Consider the following 22,896-nt stretch of genomic DNA (forward strand, 5'->3'; position numbering starts at 1 on the left):
ATGCTTATTTGAAAAAGGAACCCTTCTCCATTGTATGTGGGAATGTCTTGAAATTCAGGAATTTTGGAAGGATGTTATAAGGTGTCTATCTGAATTGTTTAGGGTGAAAGTCCCATTAGAGGTTAAAATCTGTGTTCTGGGAATATACCCAGTGGAATTTAAACAATCACAGATTAAAACTAAATTGATAGACTATGGACTTCTTCAAGCCAGAAGATCTATTGCATTATGCTGGAGGAGCATGGACGCGCCCTCCATGGGACTCTGGAAGAAAGAAATTGCAAACTCACTCGGACTGGAAAAACTAACATACATCGCCAAGGGTAAACATCGGGACTTTGAGAACTTGTGGGAGCCATATATGAGGATCATAGGGACTGAAGACGGAGCTTAATAATGGGTGTCTTGAATGGATTTCTTGTTTACAGTTTTTATTTAAATACTGTCTTGTTAATTTTTCTTTTTGTTCCAATTTTAAGGGCCTTTTTGGAATCAAATAAATGCAGGTTTGAATGGTGAATGCGTGAGTGAATGTGATGTTTATAATGTTAAGTTGAATGTTTGTAAATTTGTGTCCTAAAAGAGAAAATTCAATAAAATATATTACAAAAAAAAAAAATGACCATCAGTCTTTTGGTGCTTAGCTCTCATGTTGCTACATTTTTCTATTACATAGCTAGAATCCCCAGGAACAATAATCTGAAAGTGAAAGTGTCCAAAGTAAAATGTTGTCTTTAGAATGAGAACCAAGGGCCTTTCATCAGAGAAATATGACAGTGTTGCAGTTTTTAACTGTATTCTTATGCTAATATGGTGTCAATTTATTAAATTTTTTTTTGTGCAAAATTTATTCCGAAGATTTAATTTATTAATCGCTATTGAATAAGTGTTAGCAGCAGTTCTCTTAAAAGATATCCTTTACAACAAAAGCACAGTGCTGGAACGTTTGGCAAAGTAACAGAAACCATGTGACTTTCAAGAAACAGCAGTAAAAACATGTGAAGTGAAAGTAGCTTTCAGCGGACTATAAAACACAGCAGCACTGTTTTAAGCACCTTTAGAAGAAAAGAGAGAGGTCCGCGGGAAGACCTTCTGCAATGGTAGGCTATACTGTTTTGTTGATGGGGTTTAAAAAATGAAAGGGAATTATAAAAACCTTCAGCTACTCCTGTTATATTCTAAAAGCCACTGCTAAACTGCGAGCGATACTTCACGGGAAAAACTCAAACTTTACTTTAAATAATGAGTTGATGAAACATAAAACTTCAGAGCTAATCATTAATTGTCCAATTTTATTGTCTTTATCACGCTAAATATGTAGTTCAAATTAACCGATAGTTGTCTAGAAAACTGGACAGTATAGGTCTGTTTATTTGAAAGATGAGAAAGGAATCCTGCACTTAGACTTTTGCAGAAGGAATATAAATACTTGAGTCATCTTTAGACACTCAGAGGAAAGAGCAGTAGATCTGCTGAAAAGGTTGTACTACCACCAGGGAGAGAACTAAAACATGCAGGATGCCGGCCCTCGAGGACTGACTTTGGACACCACTGGACTAAATCTCCGACTGAAGATTATAGATTCTAGAGATCTTATATATCCATGGATGTAATGTTACCACTTGATTGATTTGAAAGAAATATCTTATTCCTTTCCCTAAATGTAGATCATCATTGATTTATTCTAGCCACAGAAAAAAATCATATTTTTCAAAGCTGCATTTATAGCTGTAGTGATAAAAATGGATAATTTTTGTTTCAGTTCACTAACACCCAAGTGTTGTAAAAGGAGAGTGAATATCTGAAATAATGGCTACTTCAGAGGATGAAGAGGTAACAGTAAAAAAAACATGATCAATCTGATTATTTGATTCAAATAGTTAATATTATTTCTCTTGTATAGGAGTTCTACGATGCACCAGATAACTTCCTCACATCTATGGAAGGAGACTCACTTGCTTCACATTTTGATGGTAGGTATGAGCTATACTTTAGCTGCAGTGATATTTGGAACATAAACTCAGTATTTCTTTTTATAATAAAAACATAGGAATGTAGGTAAATTAAAGTTATATTTCTCTTCCAGATGTCCCTCCTCTAACAGAAGTAACAATTCTCCGTGTTGGCAATGACAGTTTTATTTGGCTTGAAGCCAAATGTATACCCTGTCAAACAAAAAATTTCTTTGAATTACAAAAGTGACACATACACAGGCAGCATCGAAACTGAAGACTGTGACACTGTGGAGGTTCCGCATCTAACCCCAGGAACTGAATATACTTTCAACATCACCAGAATTGGAGAAAATGGCAAACGAAGCACAGCTGTCTCTGAATTTGTACTTACAGGTAAATTTGTAAAAAAAGACCGAAAATGCGCAGTCCAAGAATTCAACAAAGATTTTTAAATTATTGCTTAAAGAACTTCTGAAAGAACATTATAATTAAAAGAGAAACAAATATTAGTTATTTATTATAAAAAGCGAAGAAAGAGAGGAAATAATTTGAGGTATTTCTCATTCCTCTGTGGGGTTTATTTAGGTGCAAATATATGAAAACATTTTCAGGCAGACAAATATAAAACAGTTGAATTTCTAATTGAAGAAATTATTATTCCCCCAGATCCTGTTCCTCCGGTAAACATCATAGTTTCCGAAGTCAGCTGTGAGTCACTGTCTCTCCACTGGGACACACCTCCTGGTAGAGTAGCAACTTACATTGTCAGATGCTGCAGTGAAGGAGAAACTGGAGAAACATTGGAAACAGAAAAAAACAGTGGAACATTCGACAGCTTGAGACCGGGGGAGTGTTACTCTCTCTTTGTTAGCACACGGCTGAAAAATGGAAAAATCAGCAAGCCAGCTACATCATCTGCCAAAACAAGTAAGTTTTAAACAACAAAACTATAACCATGAAAAAAATGTATTTGCTTTAGGACTGGGGTTGCACCTCAGATCATGATGCATCTCTTTGTATTCAGCAGTTTTATTTTGAACTCCCTATAGATTGCTCACATTTTATACTGTGATTTTTCAACCAAATCTCAAAAGCAGAATCGCCAAAACCATTTATTCTCATTTACTATAAATCAGTTCAGCATTATCCAAAGGGCACCTGGTGGATAATCATTATCCAAAGGCACCTGTTGGATAATGATTATCCACCTGTGGGTAATCCAAAGGGCACCTTTATGTAAAAGTGACCCCAAATGCTTTATATAGGATAAAAAAAAACTGGAGGTGACTGAAAACAAACAGCAAGAAAAAATTAAGGTAAGATACAAAAAGGAAAACAGAACAAGAAAATGTACAGAAGTATTTATTCTACAAAGTCAATGTTAGTTTGAGAGGCTGAGGAAATACAACTAGGTTAACATGGAAACACTGGATGTAAACAAAAATCTATGAAGCATAGATTATAAAATCCTGAAAGGAGCGTAAAACATATTGTTTCAGTCAAAAAAGAGGGATAAAGACTACATATAATTTAATCAACCAACAGACCAAAACAATATTCAAAGCAGCAGAATAAAAACAATCATTGCAAATGAAATAATTTAAAGTCAAACTGAAGGTGTCAATAAATGTAAGATTAGATTAATAATCTTCATTATTCCAAGTGAGTAAGAAAGCCAAAGAAAAAAAAGTGTTGACTCAGAGTTGTTTTTAAGAAAATCATTAGTGCTCTATTCAAAAAGGCTGTTCCAAAGGCAGGCCTAATAATAAGAAGATAAAAGTTTTTTCTTTTGCTAATATAATAGCCATTATCAAAACACCTTCAGAATATCTGAAAATCTGAATGGTTAAGTCTGATAAATATATGCAAATGAGTTTTTGGGACCATTTTAAATGTCAACTAAAATCAAATAATAGCAGAAAACAAGTTTGTTAATGAACTATAAGGTTCATTTTGAGCATATTATGGAAACAAATTGCAAATGGCCGGCACTTGTAAAGTACTTTGTCAAGCCCAGAGGACCCCAAACACTTCCCACTGCATTCAGTCATTCACCCATTCATGTACACATTCACACTATGATGGGGGCATGGTAGCCACAGCGGCACTGGTGTCACCGGGTCCTCTGACCTCCACCAACAGGCAAGGTGGGTGAAGTGTTTTGCCCAAGGAGCAGCAACCCACACAATGTGGGACAAACTCCTATCACCATCATCACACCACTATCATCCCACATTAATAGAAATATTAATATATTTCTATATTAATAGAATATTAATAGAAAACATTTAAGAACCACACATCATGCCCTGTACAGCTTACTCCAGCAGTTTTTAATCATTTTGTCTCTTGGCATGTTGCACTGGTTAATCCAAAGCAGCTCTTGTAATTTGATAAAATCAGAGTTCAAGTTTAGTTGTGTGGCACATTTCAGCATCAAAAGTGCTTTACATCATAAAAACATCATATAGGCAAGAATTGTGAAAACAACAGATAATAAATATTACATTTGTTAAATGCCATCATCAAAATCATCAACAAACATCACATTTTCCATTTACACAGGCAGTGTAATCACAGGCAGTCTGTTTAACTCTTAAAACACAGCTTTTTGAATAACTTAGTTGATGAATAGAAGGTTGGGGTATTGGATTCAAGGGTTCAAGAATTTTTTCATTGTCATACCACCTTGGGAGTTTGTGGTATGAAATTTGTACTAAGGTCCCAGATAAAGAAATCCACTACACTAAAAAAAAAGAATTAAATAGATAAATAATGAAATAAAAAAAATAAACAAATGAAGATAAAGTAAATTAAGTGATATAGTTATGAGTCTGTTATGTGTCTCAAGCTATGAGGTGAAGCTGCATTTGGTGCAGCTTGAGTTCAGCAGTCTGATGGCTGAAGAGAAGAAACTGTTCCTGAGCCTGGTGGTTTTTGCTCTGGATGCTCCTCAGCCTCCTGCCTGAGGGGAGCAGCTGGAACAGCCTGTGTGCAGGATGGGTGGAGTCCCTCATGATGAGGAGCGCCCTCCTTCTGCATCGTGCCATGTAGAAGTCCAAGGTGGAGGAAAGGCTGCTCCCCACAGTCCTCTGTGCAGCCTTGACCACCCTCTGCAAAGCCGTTCTCTCAGCAGCTACTGAGAGGCCACTGTGTGGCAGCTACTGTGCCACACAGTGATGCAGGTGCAGAGAATGTTCTCCACCACACAGTGATAAAAGCTCCTCAGGACTGAGTTCTCAAGTCCAGCTCTCCACAGTTTCCTGAGGAAGTAGAGATGTTGGTGTGCCTTCCGGACCAGACAGGAGGTGTTGGTGCTCCAGGTGAGGTCACTGGATATATGCACACCCAGATACCGGTAGCTGGAGACCACCTCCACAGCTGCTCCTCCGATGTACAGGGGCTGAAGAGGAACCTTGTCCCTTCTGAAATCCACCACCATCTCCTTGGTCTTTTTCACGTTGATGCAGAAGTTATTTTCTCTGCACCACTGCACCAGGTGTTCACTGCTTGTAATGCGTCCTACTATTGCTCTCGTTGGCAAACTTCATTATATGACAGCTGGGCTGTCTTGCCGAGCAGTCATACATCAGCAGAGTGAAGAGGAGGGGGTTCAGCATGCAGCCCTGCAGGGAGCCAGTGCTGAGGGTGACGGAGGATGAGACAGTGTTGTGGATCCTCACAGTCTGAGGTCTGTGGGTCAGGAAGTCCTGAATCCAGTTCCCTTGTGTGGAACTCAGTCCAAGAGAGGAGAGCTTCTGCACCAGGGTCTGTGGGATGATGGTGTTGAAAGCTGAGGAGAAATCCAGGAAGAGCAGAAGGATGTAGGAGTTCCTGCTCTCCAGGTGGGTGAGAGCTGTGTGGATCACCGATGAAATGGTGTCAGCAGCGGTTCTTCCTGTAGGCGTTCTGATGGGGGTCCATCAGTTCATGACTAGCCTCTCGAAGCACTTCACGACTACCGATGTTAAGGCTATAGGCCTGTAGTCATTCTGTGGAGCACTTGGAGACAGGGACTATAGTTGCTGTCTTTAAGCAGGTGGGCTTAAATTCTGCAGTACCAGCTTGTTCTCATTGTTCTTTTTAATCAGTAGATTGACAACTGCTGATTTTAAAAGCTGGTGAGAGAGATGAGTTTATTTGAATCAGATCAGATGCAATGAGAATATCAAGATGCCAGCATTGGTGCTGGATTTGATATTGATGTGCAGATTAGCCCTTTATTTATTTTTTATTTTCTCTGCAAGGAAGTAGGCAAATTTATTGCAAAGTCATCCCTGTTAGAGTGGAATTCAGGTACACAATCACAGGACAGTTTGTGAGCCTGTCTATTGTGGCAAATAGGGCATAATAGGGCGTTATTTTTGTTTGATTTCTGCAAAGAATGTTTCCCTTGCATGTTTTAGTGTTGAGTGATAGCTTTGCTGCAGGGTTATTGTAAACAGATATTTTAGTAATCGAGTAATCTATTGATTATTCTTATGATTAATTGGACAGTCAGATAAAAGTTTGATCAAATAAAACATTGGTAAATATAGCATAACAACAGTGTTACTATCAGATATTAACAACAGTCAAAAGCATTTTTCTGTAGTTTAGAACAGTGGTCCCCAACATTTTTATTATCGGACCGGTCAAGACTTGGAAAATTTATCTGGGGGGGCTGCTCCCGCTAAAACCTGAATATACCCAATGGGGTATATTCAGGTTTTAACTAATTCAACATTGAATTAGCATCTTTTGCCAACAAGCCAACAGCAAAGCAGCTGTGTGGTTGGGCCATCCCACTCATGTAAATGGTGGGGGTGGACTGCTCAACCCCCACCCCTCACCCTAAGTTGTAGATGTTTTTGTGTCAATATATCCCACGCAAACAGTCAGTGAGAATTGTTATGAACAAGTAAGAAAATGTACAGAAAGGAATCAGCACTGACTATCCTCTACCGTGCTTAATTTAAAACATTATAACCCCCGCTCAGTAATAAAATGCTCTGACCCAGAGCTCGGATGAGGAGGAGAGGAGGGGAAGGGGTGCGGCAAAACAGCTGACATTGATCAGACAAATGCATTTCAGTCATTAGATTTCAACGACAAAACAACATTGATTCAATGACCCAGTTTCAACGGTTTGATTGGATGGTTGTTTGATGGTTGATCCACCATCATTTGTTGACTTCAACCAAAAATCAACGATTCGAACTATTTTTCAACGTTGATTTAACATCGTGTGCTATCTGGGAGAGTACTCCATCCATCCATCCATCCATCCATCCATTTTCTTCCGCTTATCCGGGGTCGGGTCGCGGGGGCAGCAGCTTCAGAAGGGAGGCCCAGACTTCCCTCTCCCCAGCCACTTCTTCCAGCTCCTCCGGGGGAATCCCAAGGCGTTCCCAGGCCAGCCGAGAGACATAGTCCCTCCAGCGTGTCCTGGGTCTTCCCCGAGGCCTCCTCCCGGTGGGACGTGCCCGGAACACCTCACCAGGGAGGCGTCCAGGAGGCATCCTGACCAGATGCCCGAGCCACCTCAACTGGCTCCTCTCGATGTGGAGGAGCAGCGGCTCTACTCTGAGTCCCTCCCGGATGACCGAGCTTCTCACCCTATCTCTAAGGGAGAGCCCAGCCACCCTGCGGAGGAAACCCATTTCGGCCGCTTGTACCCGTGATCTCGTTCTTTCGGTCATGACCCAAAGCTCATGACCATAGATGAGGGTGGGAACGTAGATCGACCGGTAAATCGAGAGCTTCGCTTTTTGGCTCAGCTCTCTCTTCACCATGACGGACTGGTACAGCGCCCGCTTCACAGTAGACACTGCCCCAATCCGCCTGTCGATCTCCCGCTCCCTTCTTCCCTCATTCGTGAACAAGATCCCCTGGCCATGTAAAGCATCAGAAATGGTTCCACCAGTTCCTGTTTCATCCGGCACAAAAGTGCAGCACGTCGGGCCAATAATTTCGCAGACCCCTCCCTGAGGGGCAGTGAGGAAATCCAGAACAACACGATTTTGCATAACCATGTTTCCCAGTTCAGTCAGCTCCTTCGCGGTGCCATTGGCCAGCTGGTATGTGATGTTGATTAGTCGCAGTAATCCATATCTGTTTATCTCTACGTGGTCCCGAATCTCACCTACTCCAACCCACGGAAACAGGCCTTGCATGAATTCCCATGGAACTCCAGTATGTGTAGTTATGCCTCCCCATCTTTTGACCTCTGACATAACTGTTCGTTTGGAGTGGGTGCGTGGATCATTTTGTGCTTTCCTGATGAATACAATCAGGTACAGGAAGTACCAGTCTGCCATCACCCGTGAACCATAGTCTCCTGGCACTATGGTACTGCACAGCGTTGTCTCCTGTTCTCCAATGTGTGATGTTGTAACTCTTCTCTTGAAGCAAGTTATCACGGTCTAGGTTGTCCTTCCAGACTTTGCAGTGTGGAGTCATCCTTTGACCCCTGCAGGCTGTGCAGTTGATGAAATCCTGTGTCGGTTCGCAGTAGGTGTAAACTTTGTTACATAAATTCCAAGGTAACATCCCAAGAGAAACGTGTCTGTTGTTGTAAACGCAGCTCCTCAGAGACCCGGGTTTAGCTCCTGCTAAAGAAATGGTCTCTGGTATTTTCCATGCGGTTAGTGGAAACGGAAATATGTCAGCATTAAAGGAACAGTTCATAGATCCAAAAAGTCCCTTCGTGGCATCTCCTGTCCGAAGTAGAACAGAATAATCCTTCTTGCACCATTTGCATCCCTTTGGCATGGGGACGCTGAGTCGTGGTTGTGTGCTCAGGCCATAGAGACACATCTGTTTGTCATCAGTGATGTGTCCTGCACGCAGACCTGAGTTGTGTGTGGCAATTGGCAGCTGCGCACACACATAGCAGTTCACCTCTTTCTCCTCATGAGCAGTCCTGTTCATCAGCTGCCACCACAGGTTGGTGCTGTAGTCATGTGGGTGGAAAGTGATGTCACTTCCTCCTCCAAACATCAGACATGCTGCAGTCACAGCGCAGTAGAAGATCCATCTGGCATATGGAGTCTCCATTGCTGCTTGGCACACAGAGATGTCAAAACCCCCAACCTAAAGACGGGGGAATCTTAAGCGTTTCTTCACCGGGTTTGAGACAAGCTACCCTAAAAAATAGCCCCCCTTTGAAGTCCGGTCTTCCTCCCTTAGGGGTTCAAATACTCTCTGCAGCTTGCAGTGACTGAGATGTATCCAGCTGGGTCTTTCAGCAATCTTTACAGCTGTTGGTGTCGTCATCAGCACCTGGAACGGTCCTTCCCACCGTGGACTCGCCCAGTTCTTTTGTTTGATGACTTTAATGTAGACCCAGTCACCTGGCTCGATGGGAGCGGTCTCCTGCCAAGGAAGAGAATCAGAAGGCAGTAAATTTGCACTGGACACGTCCTTCAGTTTAAGAGTCCTGATCATATTATCTGCTAATGTTTGTTCTTCATCAGCTTTCTGCAAGTCAGGAGCAAACAGAGGCAATATGTAAGCTCTACCATTAATTATTTCAAAAGCATGCTGGAACTATTTCAACCCTTTTAGAAAAAGCATCAATCATTTAACAGTATTTGTTAATTCAAAAGTTCATAACAAAAAAAAATGTATGTAAGAATGTAGTAGTTATATAGTATTACCTCACCATTTTCCCTTCCCCCCCCCTTTTTACACATGGCATTGCCCATGTGTTACAATCATTTCAGCTTCAAATTGGTCTTTGGGAGGATTAATGGTTAATTCAGGTGAACTCAGGTTTATTGCTTGTAGAAGATCCTGTAGCAAACAAGTATTTTTAATTACAGGTTTACCTTTCAGTTATTTTATTTTTTCTTGTAATTCAGCAGCTTTCAACATCTTTATTTATTTCTCCAAAATAAAAATGACCACCTTTAATTTAAAACAAATCTCATATCCTCTAATTCAAGATTTTTCTTTTTGAATCTATTGACTATCAATCAAATCTGGATTAAAATGTTCTAGACTGAAATCTAGAAAATGTTGCTCTTATTCACAATCATCCGTTTTTAGTAACCGTTTACAAGATTGCTTAAAGTCTCAGACTTTCACTTAAACTTGCATTTCAGACAAGTTAACAATGTAAGTTTTTTATATTTTAAATTAAATGGTCAATAATTTTATCCGTTACTCAATTTAGCAGTAAAATTTCTCTCTTCCCAAAATAATTGTCATTCATCCCAATATAAAATACACAAACACAATCCCAATCAATCTGTAGATTATTTACAGAATTAAACTCTAAGTTAAATGTTTCAGTTAAATGCAAAGAAATACTTCATAGTATTTCAACACCGCAATATCAATTATTTTCAACACTTAGAAATGTTTAATTTAGTTCCAAACTAGTATTTATTATAAATTAAACATCTGCAAATCATTATTAGCTTTGAATCTAATCATTTTTAGTTGGTGTAATTTAGCCGCATCACGCTATCAGTTTCTTTTCTTCTTAACTTTTAGTCATTACAGTTTTTTCCTTCACAGTTTCCCAATCTATGGCTCGTGGGCCCTAAGCAGATCACTGGTCCTTCTGTTAAGGACTGAGTTAACGGGTACAAAATGAACGATTTTATCTAACATTGTACCTAAAAACCTTCAAAATGTTCTTTTCTAGATAGATAATTCCTATATGCAAACAAGATTAGTGAGCACATTCTCTTATCACAGCGGTGTGTGTATAACTTATCTCGCATTTCTCCTTTCTGTCTTGCTTCTCGCTTCCCCCTCCTGCTGCTAGCGTCACTGCAGCTGGTTCTCCCTCCGCCCCTCCTCCAGCTCCCTGTCAGTCCAACTGGCTCTGGTGTTGGATTATTTATAAGTTGTCCAGACTGTCCCTTAGTCCACCAATGAAACAAGCGAAAAACAGTTCAGTTTGCTTTCTTTTTCTTTAAAACTCATTATTTTCCTTCTCCACGCTGCAGCCAAACATGGAGATATAGTTCCAGTCCGCAGGTCTCCATACTGCTGCATGGCAGTTCCCAGATGTCCAGGAATTAGGACCAGTGGACACTTTATTGCCTTCAGTGTCCAGGTGGTAGAAATGGTCCTGTCCTTTTTCGCTTCTTTATCAACTGGCTGGTGATGAAGGAGGGAGTCATCTGATTGGCAGGACAGATCAGAGCTGAGGTCAGAGGTCAGACGCAGCGCAGCGAGGCTCAGACAGAGGAAAAGGAAAGAAGCAAATAAGAGTCAATTAGGGTTTTCTTGCTTTTCTGTGTTTTTTTTTTCTTTATACACATATAACTTTTCTTTCTTTTCATCGTATAGTTTTTTAGTGCTTATTCTCCAACATTTTAAGAAGTCATGAATCAGTTCCTTATTCACACACATATAAACATGAAACATGTTAAAAGCTCTAGTCTCTTTTATCCTGTACAATATTAACCTTTAAAATGTAGAATATAAGTTTATGTTAACTTCATCTAAGACACGTCTCACCAGAGAACAATGGATTTCTCTAAATTTGTTGATCTCAGTGCTGCAGACTGTGAAGTCAGCGGGCAGCCCTCCTCTCAAGGCCTAAGAGAGTTACGAGGCTGGATAATGTCCAGGTCGGTACCTTACTCTGACCGCTGACCCCTCCAGCTATACAGCCAAAGGATCGTTTCACCAAGTTGGTGTTATAATCTAGTCACGACACAATACATTAAACATTGTTCTCTGAGGAGAATTTTATTATTTAGTTTTATTTTTCCAGCTTCTCCTCCTTCAGGAATGTCATGATTCCACTTTTAGCATACAAAGAAGTTGTTCCCATGTTTTTATTTCAGTGAGACCTCTCTTTACTGGTCTTTCTTTAAAGGTGTAGGAATGCTCAAAAAGAAAAACAAAACAAACATCAGTATTTCTTAAAACAAATTTCTCACTTGTGAGGTTTACCTAATTCTTAGTAGCATTAAAAATTATTTTGCATACACTGATTTCTTACAAGAATTAAATTTCTTTTATGGTTTTACTTAACGTTCCCCAAACTGCATGCACATGTCTCTACCATTTCATCAATTTGGTCTGGTTTTTTGTGTTTTTGGGGTGTTTAGTTGAAACGACGTCAACAGGGACTTCAACCCAAAAGCATTTAGTTGAATCAAGTGCCAATGTCAACTGGGACTCCAACCCTCAATTTAGTAGCATTTAGTTGAATCAAGTGCCAATGTCAACTGGGACTCCAACCCTCAATTTAGTAGCATTTAGTTGCAACTGGGATTCCAAACCTCAATTCTTAGCATTTTAGTTGCAACTGGGACTCCAACCCTTTATTTATGTCGACTTTATTTTAGTATCATTCGTTTGAAACATTTTAAAATTCACTTACGTTTCTGTAGTTTTCGCACTGTCCGGTTGGATCTCGTCATTCCGCCGTTGGCAGACAAAGTCGGACCTACGGCGCTGGCCCAGCGAAGAATTATACTTCCTGGGTCTTTCTTTCCAGGTCCAAATGACTTCTGGCCATGCATGGATTCAGCGCGTCTTCCTCTGCCTGACAGCGGTTGGTATGAGAGATCCCGGGTTTCGGCACCAAAATGATAGGTATTTTCTTAGAACCTACATAAAAGAACCACAGACAACGTATATGAATCTTAAAGCTTTTGCAAAAGAGAAGACTCTATCAACTGCTCCTCTGAGCCGTTCACAGAGCGTTCTGAAGATCTTTGGGTACAGCTTGTCTTTTATTATCAAACTTCAAAGAGGGAGGATAGGCAAGATAGACAGCAGAGGAAAAACAGCTGAGGTCGTTAAACATTTTACCTAAACACAGCAAAGGTCATAAAACAATTTAACATCTGACCTACGATCTGAGCCCGGTTCAAATCTCGGTCAAACTGTTTCACATGAAGATGAACAGGCAGCTGTGACCCCCAGGTTAGTTCATACACACACTAAAGAAGAGAACACTTTAAACTGACTAACATTAGACTGAATATGAACTAAAGTAACACCAAAATGATAATACCAAAAAATCTCTATCATTAATATCATGTTGAAATAGACAGGCGTGGCCAAGGCCAACTGGTATTTTACAAACACGCCTAATTTGTGACAATAGTTCCAATTGTCCTTACAATAGTCCCTTTAAGAGGCCACTTCAAAACAGTATTGCTGAGTTTTTGCTAGAAGTAATACTGGCATCTGTATAGTTCTAATATATGCTCTTTTTAAAAACAGAGACAAGGTTGGAAAGTCTGCTGGCAGATCTAGACTTGGAGGACTACATGAGAAACAAGCTTTCACTCAGCAAGATACTTCAAATTGAAGGAAAGACCATCACTGATCATCTTGTTGAGTGTAAATCAGAACTTCCATGGTACTTTCTTAAAAAACTGATGATGGTAAATGTGACTTCAAGGAATGTAAAATGTACCTCTGAAAGTAGCTCTGTTTCTCATGATGCAAATCATACATCGAGACTAGATCTTTCAAACCTTGTCAGCACAACAAACACAAGTGAAATACTCAACCCTCTTGATTTAATCACTGCTCTCTTTCTGTGTTCTGATGGTTTTGTTCAGCAAGAGTTGGCTCTAAAAATGTCCATGTGTCAGTTCTCTGTTCCTCTGCTGCTTCCTAACTGTGATACACAGCAGTGCACCCTGATGCTGTGGGCCATGAGAGACATTGTTAAGAAGTACAGACCTTCAAGTCTTTCAGAATCAAAAGGCTTCATAGAAGAAAGAATAGTTCTTTCTGAACTTCCAATGATCTCATTTGTGAGACTGGGTGAGTGCTCTCTGTCCAAATCAGAGATCCTCAATAAACTTCTTAGTCATTCTCAGCAACACCATGACACCTTTGTTCACCACAACATGGAGTGTGGAGACGTTCAGAGAAGAATATCAAATGGACTGACTGAAATGACCTGGTACCTTCCCTGTGGAAACAAAAACATGGACATCTTCAGTGAACCAGTTGCTATAGCTAACCTTCGTGGTGACATTGCTTCACATGACAAACAGTTCTCCTTTTTGTGTCAAACATCTGCTGCAGTTTTTGTTTTCTTTGATGACCCTATACTGGGATTGAAGATACTTACACAACAGAACTGCAAGGCACAGATATTCCTGGTTGGTAATCATCAGAGCAAAACATTTAGTCTAACTGGTTTGGAAAAAGTAGCCACTGATTTATGTTTGACTAACAGCAACATTATTTTGAAGACTAGGTCCATGAATGATGCAGATTTTGTCAAAAGTCTGAGGAAGACAGTTTGTTGTGTGGTTGAAAGCTCCAACAAAAAAAACACTCTTGAGCAGATGGCTGACGTTGCCCATGAGCTAGGAATCATGGTTGATGAGGACTCTTCAGAGTGTCAGGCTGGAAAACAAAATGCAGATGCCATCATTGCAGAAATTCAAGACACTCTTCAATACAAAGAAGATCAGCTTCCCCTTCAAGGCCAAATATGGAAGGAACTGACAAGTGTAGAGAAGGAAGAATTTCGCCTTCAAAAGGTTGGTTCACAAAACATTGAAAATTACAAAAGTGATCTTCAGGAGCAAATAAAAGAGCTGAGGAAAAAACAAAATTCTTATGATATATCAAGAGCAATGATAGGCTTTATCAATGCAATATCCAGCCCAGGAAAAGAGAAATACTTTTTCCTGAAATGGCTAAGAATGAACCTCGACAACCTGTCACGTACAAAGCTTTCTGGACTCAGGGACCTCTACAAGGAAAAATGCAAGGATTCTGAGAACAAAGAAGAGATCAAAGAAATTGACCAACAACTTTCCAGCAGCTCACTGGGAGTTGAGCACTTCTTCCGTGAAATGGGTCAGATCTACGAAGCTTCTCTTTACCTTCCAGAAACAGATCCATCACGTCAACAACTGCAACATCTGCCCAAACTCTGTGCTCAGTTGTTGCTGGATGGATTTCCTCTTGAGCTTGTAGATGGAGATGCTTCCAACATTCCTCTCAGATGGGTGAGTGATGTTCTCTCTCAGCTCAATGACTTGGTGTCTCCAAAGAACAAGATCCTGGTCGTCACAGTTCTTGGAGTTCAGAGCACAGGGAAGTCCACTCTCCTTAACACCATGTTTGGAGTCCAGTTTGCAGTCAGCAGTGGTCGATGCACTAGAGGTGCCTTCATGCTGCTCATTAAAGTCAATGAAGACTTCAAGAAAGTTCTCAACTGTGACTTCATGATGATCATCGACACTGAAGGCTTAAAGTCAGCAGAGCTAGCACAGCTGGATAATAGTTATGAGCATGACAATGTGCTGGCAACACTTGTTGTTGGTCTGAGTGACATCACCATTATCAATATTGCCATGGAGAATTCAACAGAGATGAAAGACATCCTGCAGATAGTGGTGCATGCTTTCCTCAGGATGAAGGAGGTCGGCAAAAAGCCTCAATGTCAGTTTGTTCACCAGAACGTTTCTGATGTTTCAGCCCATGAGAAGAACCTGAGAGACAGGAAGCTGCTGTTAGAACAGCTGGATGAGATGACCCAGGCAGCAGCTAAGATGGAAAAGAAAGAGGAGAACAAGAGCTTCACTGATGTGATGGAGTATAATCCGAACACTGGAAACTGCTACATCCCTGGACTCTGGAATGGAAACCCACCAATGGCTCCAGTCAATGCAGGATACAGTGAGGCTGTCTATGAACTCAAGAAAAACATCATCCAACAGCTGGGAAAGTGTGGGTCAACTTCTAATACCATCTTGGAGTTCAGAGAGTGGATGACCAGCCTGTGGAACGCAGTGAAACATGAAAACTTCATCTTCAGCTTCAGAAACAGCCTGGTGGCTGATGCTTACATGAGGCTCTGCACAGAGTACAACAAATGGGAGTGGGAGTTCAAAAAGGAAATGTACAGCTGGGTCACCAATGCAGAGACAAGAATTACCAATTTTGGTACAGTTGCTGGAAAATCTGAAATATCTGACATGAATGAATTCATAGTTCAGCTGAAAAGTGAGGCAGCTATGGAGTTGTCTAAATGGGAAACCACTCTCATTGCCAACCTTGGCCAGTATTTCAAGAAAACAGAAGGTCATGTTTACCTGGTTGAAGGATACAGAGAGGAATTTTCAAACAGTGTAAACTGCCTTCGACGAGAAATTGAAAATTCAGTGTTTAACCAGCTAACAGCAGCAGCTGACCTCAAGCAAGGGATGAAAGAGCTGAATAAAATCAAGGAAAATCATACAAAAAAAATTGAAAAAGCAGTCCGCCTATTAATTGATGAGTGTCGAAATAAAAAACTTAATATGGCAGACAAGGAGTTGAACAAAGAATTTGATAAGATGTGGAATATAACTCTACAAAAGCTGCCCTTTTCTAAACAGAAGGAGATGGATGTCTTTACCAGCGTTTCACGTTGTCTTAGAGTGAACAGGTCCCACAGGGAAAGTCATGCATGTCAGTTACTTAGTCAAAAGGATCTGAAAGATTGTGGCTTGGAAACCTTTAAATACACTGCTGAAGGATTCTACAGCAAATTTAAACACTCAGTGAGCAAACTGCTAAGGATTCAAGACCATGTGATGGCTGTACAGATAATGTCTGACAACATTATAGAGTCTTGCACTCAGTTTGTTAGTGAAAAAACTGAAAAAAACAACAAATATCATGACACTTACATTCAAGAGATTCTACATATTATTGATGAAAATCTTCAGAACAACAAAAAAATACAAACTAACATTGAGTTTGAAGCGTCTCTGAAACAACACATCTGCGGATTTGCAGCCAGAGACTTTCAGAAAATGCATCAAAATTTCATACAGGAAAATGATCCCTACAAATGTCTGCAGAAAACCAAGGAAAAGTTTCGAGCAGATTTCAAAGACGTCTTCCACAAACGAGACCAATGCCAAAAGAAAGCTGAAGAATTCACCAACCAGTGTCTGAAACCTGCTGTTGAAGACTTTGTCTACAGAAAGATGGGTCCTGATATCGTTGATGAAATGTTGACAAGAGAAGAGTTCAGCACACGAATGTCCTTCCAATGTTCAACTTTACAAGATTTACTTTCAAACCAAAACATTGATGACTTCTTGAGCTACAGTTCCTCTTATGAAATTTATGTTAAGAAAAGAATACTTCAACAAATTAAAACACAGTTTTCCAGCTGCTCTGCAACACAAAAGATTGAGGACACCTGAAGTCCAGTGTCACCAGCATCATTGATGCCATCAATACGGCAAAATCAAAGAACAGCAGAGACCTCAAAACATTTGTTGAAGATTTCTGCAAAGAACTTGGTGACAAACTGGTCATTTCCCAGGATGCTCTTGGTGCCTTCATGGTCCTGAACAACGCTGACCAGGAACAGTTTGCTCACTGGCTCTCATCATCTGTCGAGGGAATGGCAAAATGTCTTCAAGAGGAGTTGAAAGAAATACCATTTGATCAAAAACTGAAAAAACTCCATTTGAAACCCCAAAATGAGCTTTTTGCCAGAGTGATTGGTTGTGGAAAGCAGTGTCCATTCTGTGCCGTACCATGTGAAGCAGGAGGAAAAGGTCACACTGAACACTTTGCGTCACTCCACCGATCACAAGGTTTTGGTCATTTTAGGTGGATTTCATAAGAAAAACTTATCACAGACATTTGCTCGTCTTTTGTCATCAGTGACAAACAGTTTCGCTGCAATGCAACAAACAATGAATGGCATCCTTACAAAAATTACACGGAAATTTTTCCATTCTGGAAAATCTCTCCAGATGTAAGCCTTCAAGCATCAGACTACTGGAAATATGTAATGACAAAGTACAACAATGATCTGGCTAAAGAATATAATGCACTACCAGCTGACATCCCTTCTGCTTGGGAAAATATCACAGAAATACAGGCAAAAGCAAGTCTTGAAGATTCATTTCAAATAAAATAAAGCTATTATGGGCTCCGTAGCTGGGCACGTCTTGTAGTGATATTTCTCCAAACACTTCTCTAAGACCCAACACTTTTCAAATGCATAGTCCAAATACCTTTCTGGTTCATTATATCATTTCCACTTGGAGCATAAACAGTTTTAAACGCTAAAATATTACTGTGAGGGATTATTTTATTTTGTTCCCATAGACAAAAATGTGAGCTGTGTCAATGTCAATGCCAGTTTTATTTATAAAGCACTTTAAAAACAGATGTTAACTGCACCAAAGTGCTGTACTATGTTCATAAAACACAGATAAAACACATAAGAGTAAAACGCAAATCAAAACAGACAGGACAAGTAAATTACGATGTCAGGCCTTATGGAAAAGCCAAGGAATAAAAATGAGTTTAACGAGTGATTTGAAGACTGTTGGGCAAATCTAATGCTAAAGTGGATTATTTTAGATTGATATGTCTACAATAAAGTGCAGAAAAAATTCAACCAGTTAAAAATGATTTACAATGTTCCATCACAAATATGCATTCTAAGGTTTGTTTTTGTAATTATTATTATTACTACATCTAGGTTTAGAGGGAAGTGTTATAGTCCTCATGTTTTCATAAATAAATGTTCATAATAATAATGTAGAATGAATTTGTTGATTTAACAAACTTAAGGTGGGTATACAGAAACATTCAAATATTTTGCTTTGGGCAATATTTTGCTTTAGAGAAAACTACAAAATTAGTTGCTAATTTTATTTTTTCTGTGGAGGTGTTTCAGTGTTCAAATGTAACACATCCATTTCAGTACGAACTAAGGTCAAATCAAAGTATTTAATTTGAATGTAATATGCATTGTAATCAAATTTGCATATTTTATTACAATACAAAACCTTTTTATGACCATATAAAAGTTGTAATAGCATTGCATATTTAAAGAAACAGAATCTGACCTTATTTAATTTTTTCTGAACTGTCTGATCTAGTAAAGCTGTATGATGTACCCAATCATTTCAATAATCAACACTGACTTAAAAGATTGTCTTCATAGAATAATACTGAAAGATGTCAAAATAAATTCAGTGTGTAAAAATGTATTGTTTTGTTTTCCTTATTATAACAGGGAAACTATGAACATTTCTATTCATGAATATTGAAGTTGTTTAGTTATTTAGCTAAAACTGCTACGTTTGACTGAGCGTGTATGTCTGGTATACAATCCAAAATGTCATTTTTGTAGAATTTGCCTTGATAATTTTTGATGTTTCACTTTTATTTTACATTCCCTTCTTTGTTTCTCATATTGACATTAAAATGTGATTTTTAATACACATTTTAATATCAATATTATATGTTTGGCAGTTTAAACTGGATGCTGATGTTTTTATTTATTGCAGCCACCTCTTGCTGTTCCAACCACTTCTATTAAAACACTGCAGCAAACTATTAACACAGCAGATAAAAAGAAATAAAAGTAACAGCAAAAAGTTGTATTTCTGTAACAGCATTTTTCCATAACAGTCATTATAGGCACATTGCTCTCAAAATCTGATTTCCCTCTTGTAGAAGAGGGAAATGATAGATAAAAAAAGAGAATTCAAATAATTAAATGCCAACAAGCTGTTGCAAACCAGTGTATAAAGTAAGATTTTTTTAAGACATTATTGTGTATTTTCTAAATAAACCAATACAGTAAATAAAACCAGTAAAAAGTTATTAGATGGAGACATAATTTATTTACAAAGCTGTTGATGCCCTTGATGTTGCTTGAAGGAGGAAGATGTCAAGTGGAGCCATGGCTAAATATATAGAGACATCCCATTTAAACCTTATTTTTAGGCTGACAAATAGAAACAAGTTATTTATATTTCAAGGCTGTGGAAACAAAAGTGTCATTTGTGAACTGCTAGGTGACAGCATAGGTGAAAAGGTGTAAGATATATGTAAATAACAGCTTAATTGGAAAATTCTCCTTGTTCATTGGGCCAACAGTGACTCCTAGTGGTTAATTTATGCATTAATTTTAAAGAACGGTAGATTTTTTTCTTTGTTTATTCTATGGTTACCTAGCAACACCCTGCGAGATGAGACAACGTTACATTATAAAGAAACCCGGAGAAAATCTTTAAAATAGCGCCCTCGGAAAGCAGAATGAGGTATAATTACAGTGGGGCAAAAAAGTATTTAGTCAGCCACCAATTGTGCAAGTTCTCCCACTTAAAAAGATGAGAGAGGCCTGTAATTTTCATCATAGATATATACCTCAACTATGAGACAAAGGGAGAAAAAAAATCCAGAAAATCACATTTTCTGATTTTTAAAGAATTTATTGGCAATATATGGTGGAAAATAAGTATTTGGTCAGCTACAAACAAGCAAGATTTCAGGCTCTCACAGCCGTAACTTCTTCTGTAAGAGGCTCCTCTGTCCTCCACTTGTTACCTGTATTAATGGCACCTATTTGAACTCGTTATCAGTATAAAACACACCTGTCCACAACCTCAAACAGTCACACTCTAAACTCCACCATGGCCAAAACTAGAGAGCTGTCAAAGAATACCCGAAACAAAATTATAAACCTGCACCTAGCTGGGAATACTGAATCTGCAATAAGTAAACAGCTTGGTGTAAAGAAATCAACTGTGGGATCAATTATTAGAAAATGGAACACATACAAGACCACTGATAATATCTCTCAATCTGTGGATCCACGCAAGATCACACCCCGTGGGGTCAAAACGACCACAAGAAAAGTGAGCAAAAATCCAGAACCACACGGGGGAAACTAGTGAAGGACCTGCAGAGAGCTGGGAACAAAGGAACAAAGGCTACCATCAGTAACACATTACGCCGCCAGGGACTCAAATCTGCAGTGCCAGACGTGTCCCCCTGCTTAAGCCAGTACATGTCAAGACCCGTCTCAAGTTTGCTAGAGAGCATTTGGATGATCCAGAAGATGACTGGGAGAATATCATATGGTCAGATGAAGCCAAAATAGAACTTTTGGTCAAAACTCTATTTGTCGTGTTTGGAGGAGAATGAATGCTGAGTTGCATCCAAAGAACACCATACCTACTGTGAAGCATGGGGGTGGAAACATCATGCTTTAGGGCTGTTTTTCTGCCAAGGGACTAGGACGACTAATCCGTGTAAAGGAAAGAATAAATGGGGCCATGTATCGTCATATTTTGAGTGAAAACCTCCTTCCATCAACAAGGGCATTGAAGGTGAAACGTGGCTGGGTCTTTCAGCAGGACGATGATCCCAAACACACCACCCGGGTAACGAAGGAGTGGCTTCGTAAGAAGCATTTCAAGGTCATGGAGTGGCCTAGCCAGTCTCCAGATGTCAACCACATAGAAAATCTGTGGAGGGAGTTGAAAGTTCGTGTTGTCCAGCGACAGCCCCAGAACATCACAGCTCTAGAGAAGATCTGCATGGAGGAATGGGCCAAAATACCAGCAACGGTGTGTGAAAACCTTGTGAAGTCTTACAGAAAACATTTGATCTCTGTCATTGCCAACAAAGGGTATATAACAAAGTATTGAGATAAACTTTTGTTATTGACCAAATACTTATTTTCCACCATATTTTGCAAATAAATTCTTTAAAAATCATAAAATGTGATTTTCTGGATTTTTTTCCTCCTTTTGTCTCTCATAGTTGAGGTACATCTATGATGAAAATTACAGGCCTCTCTCATCTTTTAAGTGGGAGAACTTGCACAATTGGTGGCTGACTAAATACTTTTTTGCCCCACTGTATATGTAATTATGATTTGTAATAAGAAAAGTTATAGTTTTATTTAAGAAACAGTAGAATGTCGCGGTTTATAAACAAAACTGTATATTGACGAGTTAAAGGACATAACGTATTCTTTTTTGTGTATAACAGAATTTTGATATGTTGGTTTTATACAACAGTTCTGTGTTCTTTTGTTTTATACTACAGTTTTCACGGTGAAAATGGAAAGAAAGGCTGAGATTAAATTGCACCCGTTTGAAACTCCCTGCGTCTGGCTGTTCAGTCCGAGAGGCCGCTACAATATATAAAAAGTGAAACAAGTTGTTAAACAAATTAGGGATAAGCAAAGAGAATGCACATAGTTCATGTCAAGATGTCATGGAGCAGAAGAAAAACGCAAGACGTGGATGGAAGCAGTGAAGAGCATTTCTTTCTCCAGCAGGCGTCATCATTTCAGAGCAAATCTGTGACGAGTCCTGAAGGTGAACTGCTGGGTGTAAAATGAATGGAGAATTATAAGAGAATGTTTAAATATTCTGTAAAATAATGTAGTTACAAATACAGGAAGTAAAATGTAGTATTCACTGTGCTTCCCTTTACTAATGTGGAAAATAAAATAATGTTTGTTTTGTTGTGATTTAACCCTACCATCAATTTATTCTTCCTTTGTTTGGTATCCTTACATATTTTGAAATTGTCCCAGAGTTGAATTATGTTTTACAGCAGAATAAAGACACACAGACTGCAGTCTGGCTATGAATGTCTTTAATGTTTCCCAGATCAGAATCACAGCATACAGTGTATAATAACTTCTAAAGTAACAGAAATATCATCACCTCATTTATTTATATGATTTCTTTTTTAAATCTTTTTCTTATTTTCCATTATTTAACAGATTTGTTAAACTCAAGTCTTTGGTTTCTGAATTCAACATAGAATATAAAATGCAAGACAACAGGTGCAGATTTATTTATGGAGACCCAGTTTGCATGACTTTGGATGTTTGTTGGATGTTTATGATTTGATTTGATGCCCATCTGAACTGATATAAGATCAAATCTGACACAATTTCCCATTTTCTCATCGACCTTTCTTCTGCATCACATCACTATAGGAGGATCTTTAATTACAACAAATTAACAGTGAGAGAAAACAGTTGGACCACCTCTGTGATCTCATGAGGCATCTGATGGTGCTAAAGCCCTAACATGTTGTTCAACACATAAATCAGCAGTTGCATGAAACACCGCTACATGATATTATATTTCATAAAGTGAATTTCTTGCTATAAGATTGTTTGAAATTGGATCAAATTAGTGAAAAAAAGTTCACATTTATAGGCGCTATC

General features: G+C 39.1%; 1 pseudogene; it reads left to right on the top strand.

Annotated features, from left to right (window-relative positions):
- The first annotated feature begins 241 nt into the window (after positions 1 to 241).
- LOC145548901 (interferon-induced very large GTPase 1-like) lies at positions 242 to 18,478 on the top strand (annotated as a pseudogene).
- The last annotated feature ends 4,418 nt before the right edge of the window (positions 18,479 to 22,896 follow it).

The sequence above is a fragment of the Poecilia reticulata genome, chromosome 18 (genome assembly GCF_904066995.2).
Source record: "Poecilia reticulata chromosome 18, P_reticulata-male-v2, whole genome shotgun sequence".
Classification (NCBI taxonomy): Eukaryota; Metazoa; Chordata; class Actinopteri; order Cyprinodontiformes; family Poeciliidae; genus Poecilia; species Poecilia reticulata.